We start from the raw sequence: 6,000 nt of genomic DNA, 5'->3' as shown, positions 1-6,000 counted from the left end.
TTCCTTGTGCGCATGGGTTGTTTGCTGTCTGGCTGAACTGATTTCAGCCTTTTCTTTCTACGCAGAACACTTCTGAGGTGGTGGCAATGGGGGCTGAAGTGAAAGATTTGGCGGCCGAAAGATGGTGGAGTTCGGCGACCGAAAGGTCATGGCTTCAGTTTGCACAGGTCCTTGCTGAAGTGGTGCAACAGAGTTTTCTTCATCCTGCGCTTGACTGCAATTTACCTGTTGGATGCTACAGACAGTCTCTTTCAGTTTTGGCTCTTTCTGGCTCTTATTCCTGCAAAGATCATCATTCAGAATACAATCTTGATTCTCATTAAATATTTCCTGGCTCAAGAAGTCAACAATATCAAGACCATAAACAGGGGACATATCATGTGGATATTTCATAGCATCATGGACATTATATTTAATGACTTCCCCTTCAAATTCCATAGTCAAAGTACCATCATGCACATCAATCTTAGTCCTAGCAATACTCAAGAAAGGACGTCCAAGAAGGATGTCAAAACTAGTATTGCAACTATCTTCCTTAGTATCAATCACATAAAAATCTGCAGCAAAGACAAGTTCATCTACTTGAACTAACACATCTTCTAGAACACCTATAGGATATACCATAGATCTATCAGCTAATTGAATCACAACTCTTGTGTCTTTCAGTGCACATGCATTCAGAGATTTATAGATGGAAAGAGGCATGACATTAATGGATGCACCAAGATCACACATAGCTTTCTTAATTCCAACATTCCCTATTTTGCAAGAAATAGCAAACATACCTTTATCTTTGCATTTAGTAGGGAGCTCTCTTTTAATAACAGCAGTAACAACTTCACCTACACTTACTTTCTCTCTCTCAGCAAGCTTTCTTCTATTGGTGCAAAGCTCTTTCAGAAATTTTGCGTACCTGGAAATCTGCTTGACAGCATCTAACAGAGGTATGTTGATCTCAACCTTTCTGAAAGTCTCAAGGATCTCCTTTTCTTCCTTTTCTTTTTGTGTTCTTCCAAATCTCTTTGGAAAAGGAGGTGGAATGTGAAAACGTACCTTTTGATCAGTCTTCTGCGCAGGAATGGCTTCAGATGGGGCTCGGCTAGCTGGCTCAGGTGAGTGTTGCGCAGGAGTTGTTTCAGATTGCGCAGGCTCTTATGCAACTTGCTTCTCTTCCTCTAATCTAGTATCTTGAAGTTCTTTCCCACTTCTCAAGGTGATGGCACTCACATTCTATCTGGGGTTAGTTTCAGTTTGAGAAGGAAGTTTACCTTGCGATTCAGATTTGCTCATTAGCTGTCCCACCTATTATTGGAGAGTTTTCACAGAGTTTGCAAGTGTTTCTATCATTCTTTCAAGGTGCTGATTGGGATTTGAAGGTGCTGGTTGGGCCTGATTCTTGTGGTAGTTCTAATAGTTCTGATTATTGTTGGCCCTTCCGTAGCTGAAATTGGGATAGTCTCTCCAGCCTGGATTGTATGTGTTGGAATATGGATCATGTCTAGGCTGGTTGTTATATCCTCCAATGGCATTAGCTTGCTGGTTGTCTTCTTGAAGAGTAGGACATTGATCAGTTGGGTGGTCTATATAAGAACAGATACCACATGGCCTAGGCGGCTAGGCTGCTTGAATTTGTTGAACCAGTCCTATGGCAAAATCTTTCATAACAAATGTCAGTTCAGAAATAGAAGGTGAACTTACCTCATTGACTCCTCTCTGCAGTTGCTTTCTTCTCCATATTGCCTAGATGAGGCTGCAAGTGTTGAGATCAACTCTCTCATCTCTCTAGGTGTCTTGTCTGTAGTGGATCCTCCACAAGCTACATCAATGAACTTCCTTTCTGATGAGAGCAATCCTCCATAGAAGAACTCTATGAGGGACTTATCTGACATATCATGTTGTGGACAACCTGTACACAGTCTTTCAAACCTTTTCCAATAATCATATAAATCCTCAGTTGGTTTCTGTCTTATGCTAGTGATTTCTCTTATTATGCCAATGGCTTTGGATGTTGAGAAATATTTGTTCAGAAAAGTTATAACCATATCATCCCAAGAAGTGATAGATCCAGGTGGCAAATAAAATAACCAATCCTTAGCATAGTCATCTAATAAAAAAGGAAAAGCTCTTAACTTAACATGATCTTCAGAAATAACTTGAGGTCTCATAGATAAACAGACAATATTGAACTCTTTCAAGTGCTTGTGTGGATTTTCATTTTGCAAACCTCTAAATTTAGGGAGAAGATGGATCAAACCTGTTTTCAGTTCAAAGGGAACTGTCAGAGGTGGATAGGTGATGCAAAGTGGTGCTTGATTGCCTATAGGTGTTGCCAATTCCCTCATGGTTCTTTCTCTTGGCATTGGACCTCTAATGGCTGGATTTTTTTGAATTATCTGGTCATGGACAGCATGTCCATTTTGGGCAGCATGTTGTGCATTAGGTTCAGCCATTGGTGCGAAGTGCGGTGGCTGGGGAAGGGAAGGTTCAGCGGCCGAATGTTGATGAAGTTCGGCTGCCGAATGTGTGGTAGAAGGTTCAGGCGCAGTGGCTTGTTTTCCTAGTCTCCTGATTGTGCATTCAATTTCCCGATCGTAAGGCAGAGTATCCGTACGTTCAGATCTGGTCATGAAAGAAAAATAAACAAGTTAGAACAATTCCCCGGCAACGGCGCCAATTTTTGACTCGCGGTTGTCGAAGCCGGTCAAAAATAACCTTTCCGATTATTAACAATTTTACAACTGCAGATAGTGGTAAAGGATTGAATCCACAGAGAATTGAAAACTTATCTATTTTTCTCAACAAGACCAAGAGATTTAACTGAATGAGAAATTGAAAGCAAGTAACTGAAAGCGGAACAAAAGTAAAGTGCAATAAAAGTAAAAAGGGGGGTTTTGAGATTGATTTGATTAGCAAACTACTGAAAGCAATTAAATCAGCAAGTAATTAAAATAAAAGAGAAATTCAATATGAGAAAGATCTAGTTGAAGAGATGGATCCACTTTGGTTGTTTGGATTGATCATTGAAACCTATGTTCTCTTGATTGATTCAATAGATTAGTTATGGAGATGGAAAATGCTTATCACCACCATGTCTCTCCTTATGATTAAATCAATTAGGGAACGTCCTCTATAGGGATGTCAGTCGGGCGGGTTTTCGCGGGTATCCGATCCGCCCAAACCCTATTAGGACGGATTTGGGTTTTTACAAAACGGATTTGGGCGGGTTCGGATTTGAAAAATGCTACCCGTCTCGGATTCGGGTAGGGTTCGGGAATAGGTGCTCGGATACCCGTTACCCGAACCCGATTAGCTATATTAACAAAACTAAGTGAAGTAACCCTAATCCCTAATTCCTTTTTTCATTTTACTCTGCTTTCCTCTCTTCGTCGGCGCCTCTCTCCCTCGCTTCCCTTCTCATAGTTTTCAGTCACGCCTCTCCCCCACTTCACTGACGACTGCCGGCAGCCCAGTCGGCACCGGCGACGTCTCCTTTCTCTCCCCAGTCAGCGATATCTCCTTCTCTCTCCAGCGGCGACATCTCCGACTTCCCAGTTGGAGACAACTATTCCCTCTCCCCGGTCGGCATCGGCGATATCTCCTTCTCTCTCTCCAGTCGGTGACATCTACTCTTTTCAATTGACGCTTCTCTCCTCCACTTCACTGATGCTAGAGACAACCCTTCCCCTCCTCAATCGGCGTCGGCGACATCTCCTGGAACTCTCTTCAGGTTTACAATTAAATTTTTTGATAATCAAGATCTTTTGTGTGTATGTTCTTGAAAAATTTTTAGTTGCTATTAAAGATTTTTAGAATTTAGGAACTATTTATCTAATTATTTGGATACTGTTAAAAAATCTAATTATTTGCTATTTGATTAATGTAATACTGTTCATTTTTAGAATTTATGGAATTAATCTGATTATATGATTATAAATCATTATTTGCTGGGTTGCTGAGTTGCTGAGTTGCTGGTTCTTGTTATTGAACACACTGTTGGGTCTGCTTGGTTGTGCAACTGTTAGGTGTAGTTTATTTAGCAGTTTTTCTCATCGAATTGAATTAAAAAAATCGGGTTCGGGTATTGTGCGGGTATTGTTAAACTGGTTCGGGACGGATTCGGATAGTAAAAATAAAATATTAAACGGATTTGGGACGGGTTCGGATTTTGTAAATATAATCGGATTCGGATTTGGATACCCTGAATTTCGCGGGTACCCTAACCGTTGCCATCCCTAGTCCTCTAATCAATTACTAATTAACAAATTGCCAAGAAACGTCCTTGGGCCTTAGGCATCAAAACAATTGTCAATTGCATGAAGAAATAGAGAGATCCAATCCTAGCTACCCAAACGCATGGAGATGTTGCGAGATCATACAATTCCTTAGTTTTTACACCAAATGTTCTTATGTTAGAATAATTCCAGCAATTACGGACTAAAAATTATCCCAACTAAGAATCAATTACCTTGCAATCAAGAATCAAGTGGCCAATTTGATCAAAACAACAAAGTAATCATAGATTCAAGCACCAAATTGTATGAATATTGAACAAATTAAAGACAAATAGTTTATGTTCAGATCTCACAATCCATAAAATAACCTTAGTTTCAACCAATCTTCAACTAGAATAAAAGATTTCAGCCTCTCATGGCTGAAACAAAAACCAAAAATAAAAGAAAAGAAGAAAGGTAGAAGAAGAGATGTGAATCCCGTAGGTGCCTCCAAGGGGGCTTGAAAAGGCATGGGGAGGCTCCTTATGTGTCTTTTTATACTTGAAAAGTGTTGCCCTAGATGATACTTGCTTCCTAATTAGTGAAGAGGCTGCCCAAGGTGTCAAGAGGCTGCCCAAAAGACTTCAAGAGGTTGCCCAAAATGCCCTTGGTCCAAGATGTGCCATCCATGCACATGTGAGAAGGGAAAAACGTGGGGCATGTGTTCAAGTGCAAGGAGTGGGGCCTTTGGTCTTTGCTTGCTGCCCAAGTGTCTTCAAGATACTACCCAAGGTGCTCAAGACTTGTCTTCACACTATCCTTGCCGCCCATGCACAATTAAGGAAGGTGGAGCCTCCTTTTGCAATTTGAATTTTGAATGTGCATGGCATGAAGTGGGAAACATGTGATCTTGGGATTTGGCTTCCTTACTAAGCTGAATCTTGAAATTCAAAATTTGAATATGAATATTGGAGATTTGAATTTCAAAATGCTTTCCTTATTTGGCTCTTCATTTATGGCAACTTGAGACTTGACTTCTTGAATAAGGAAAAGGCTACTTGGAGTTTTGAAATTTGAATTTCAAATTGCCTTGGCTGAATGTTCTTTCCATATTTGCCACTTTCCTTATTTAGAACTTTTCTTATTTAGCTTGACTTGATTTCAACTTGGCAGGCTTGCACTCTTTTGCTCCAATTAAGGTAGTTTTAGGGGGATTTTCTCCAAAATGTCCTTTTACACTATTTTCTGCAAAATAATATTAAAAGCACTAAATTAAGCAGAAATCATTTAAATAATCATCAATAATATCAAGATAAAATGGACTAATTTATGCTCTATCAAAAACACCTTGAGAAATTTTATGCATAATCAATCTGGACAAACCTTCATCACACAGAATAAAGATATAGGGAGAGATCGGGTTTCCCTGCCTCAACCCTCTAGTCGGAATAATAGGCCCTAAGCACCCACCATCAAACAAGACAGAATACTTAATTGTTGTCACACAATTTATAATCAAATTCACCCACCGAGGATGAAATTCAAACTGTAAAAGAACATCAGAAATATATTGTAATACCCGGCTAGAGTCCGGCATCGGAATTCTACTTTTCGATGGAGTTTCGGATGTCGGAAGTCTCTAGAAGGGTGAGAGGTATGTTTTTCTAAAATGTTTTGGTATGTTCATTAAGTTTTAAAGCCTAAGGAAATGAGTTTTTGAATGAATTGAACCAAGGCAGAAAAGTCAGGTTCGGTCGCCGAAGTTGAGGTTCGGCCGCCGAACATGCAT

Source organism: Manihot esculenta, chromosome 17 (genome assembly GCF_001659605.2).
Source record: "Manihot esculenta cultivar AM560-2 chromosome 17, M.esculenta_v8, whole genome shotgun sequence".
NCBI classification, from domain to species: domain Eukaryota; kingdom Viridiplantae; phylum Streptophyta; class Magnoliopsida; order Malpighiales; family Euphorbiaceae; genus Manihot; species Manihot esculenta.
This window is presented reverse-complemented; position numbering follows the sequence as displayed.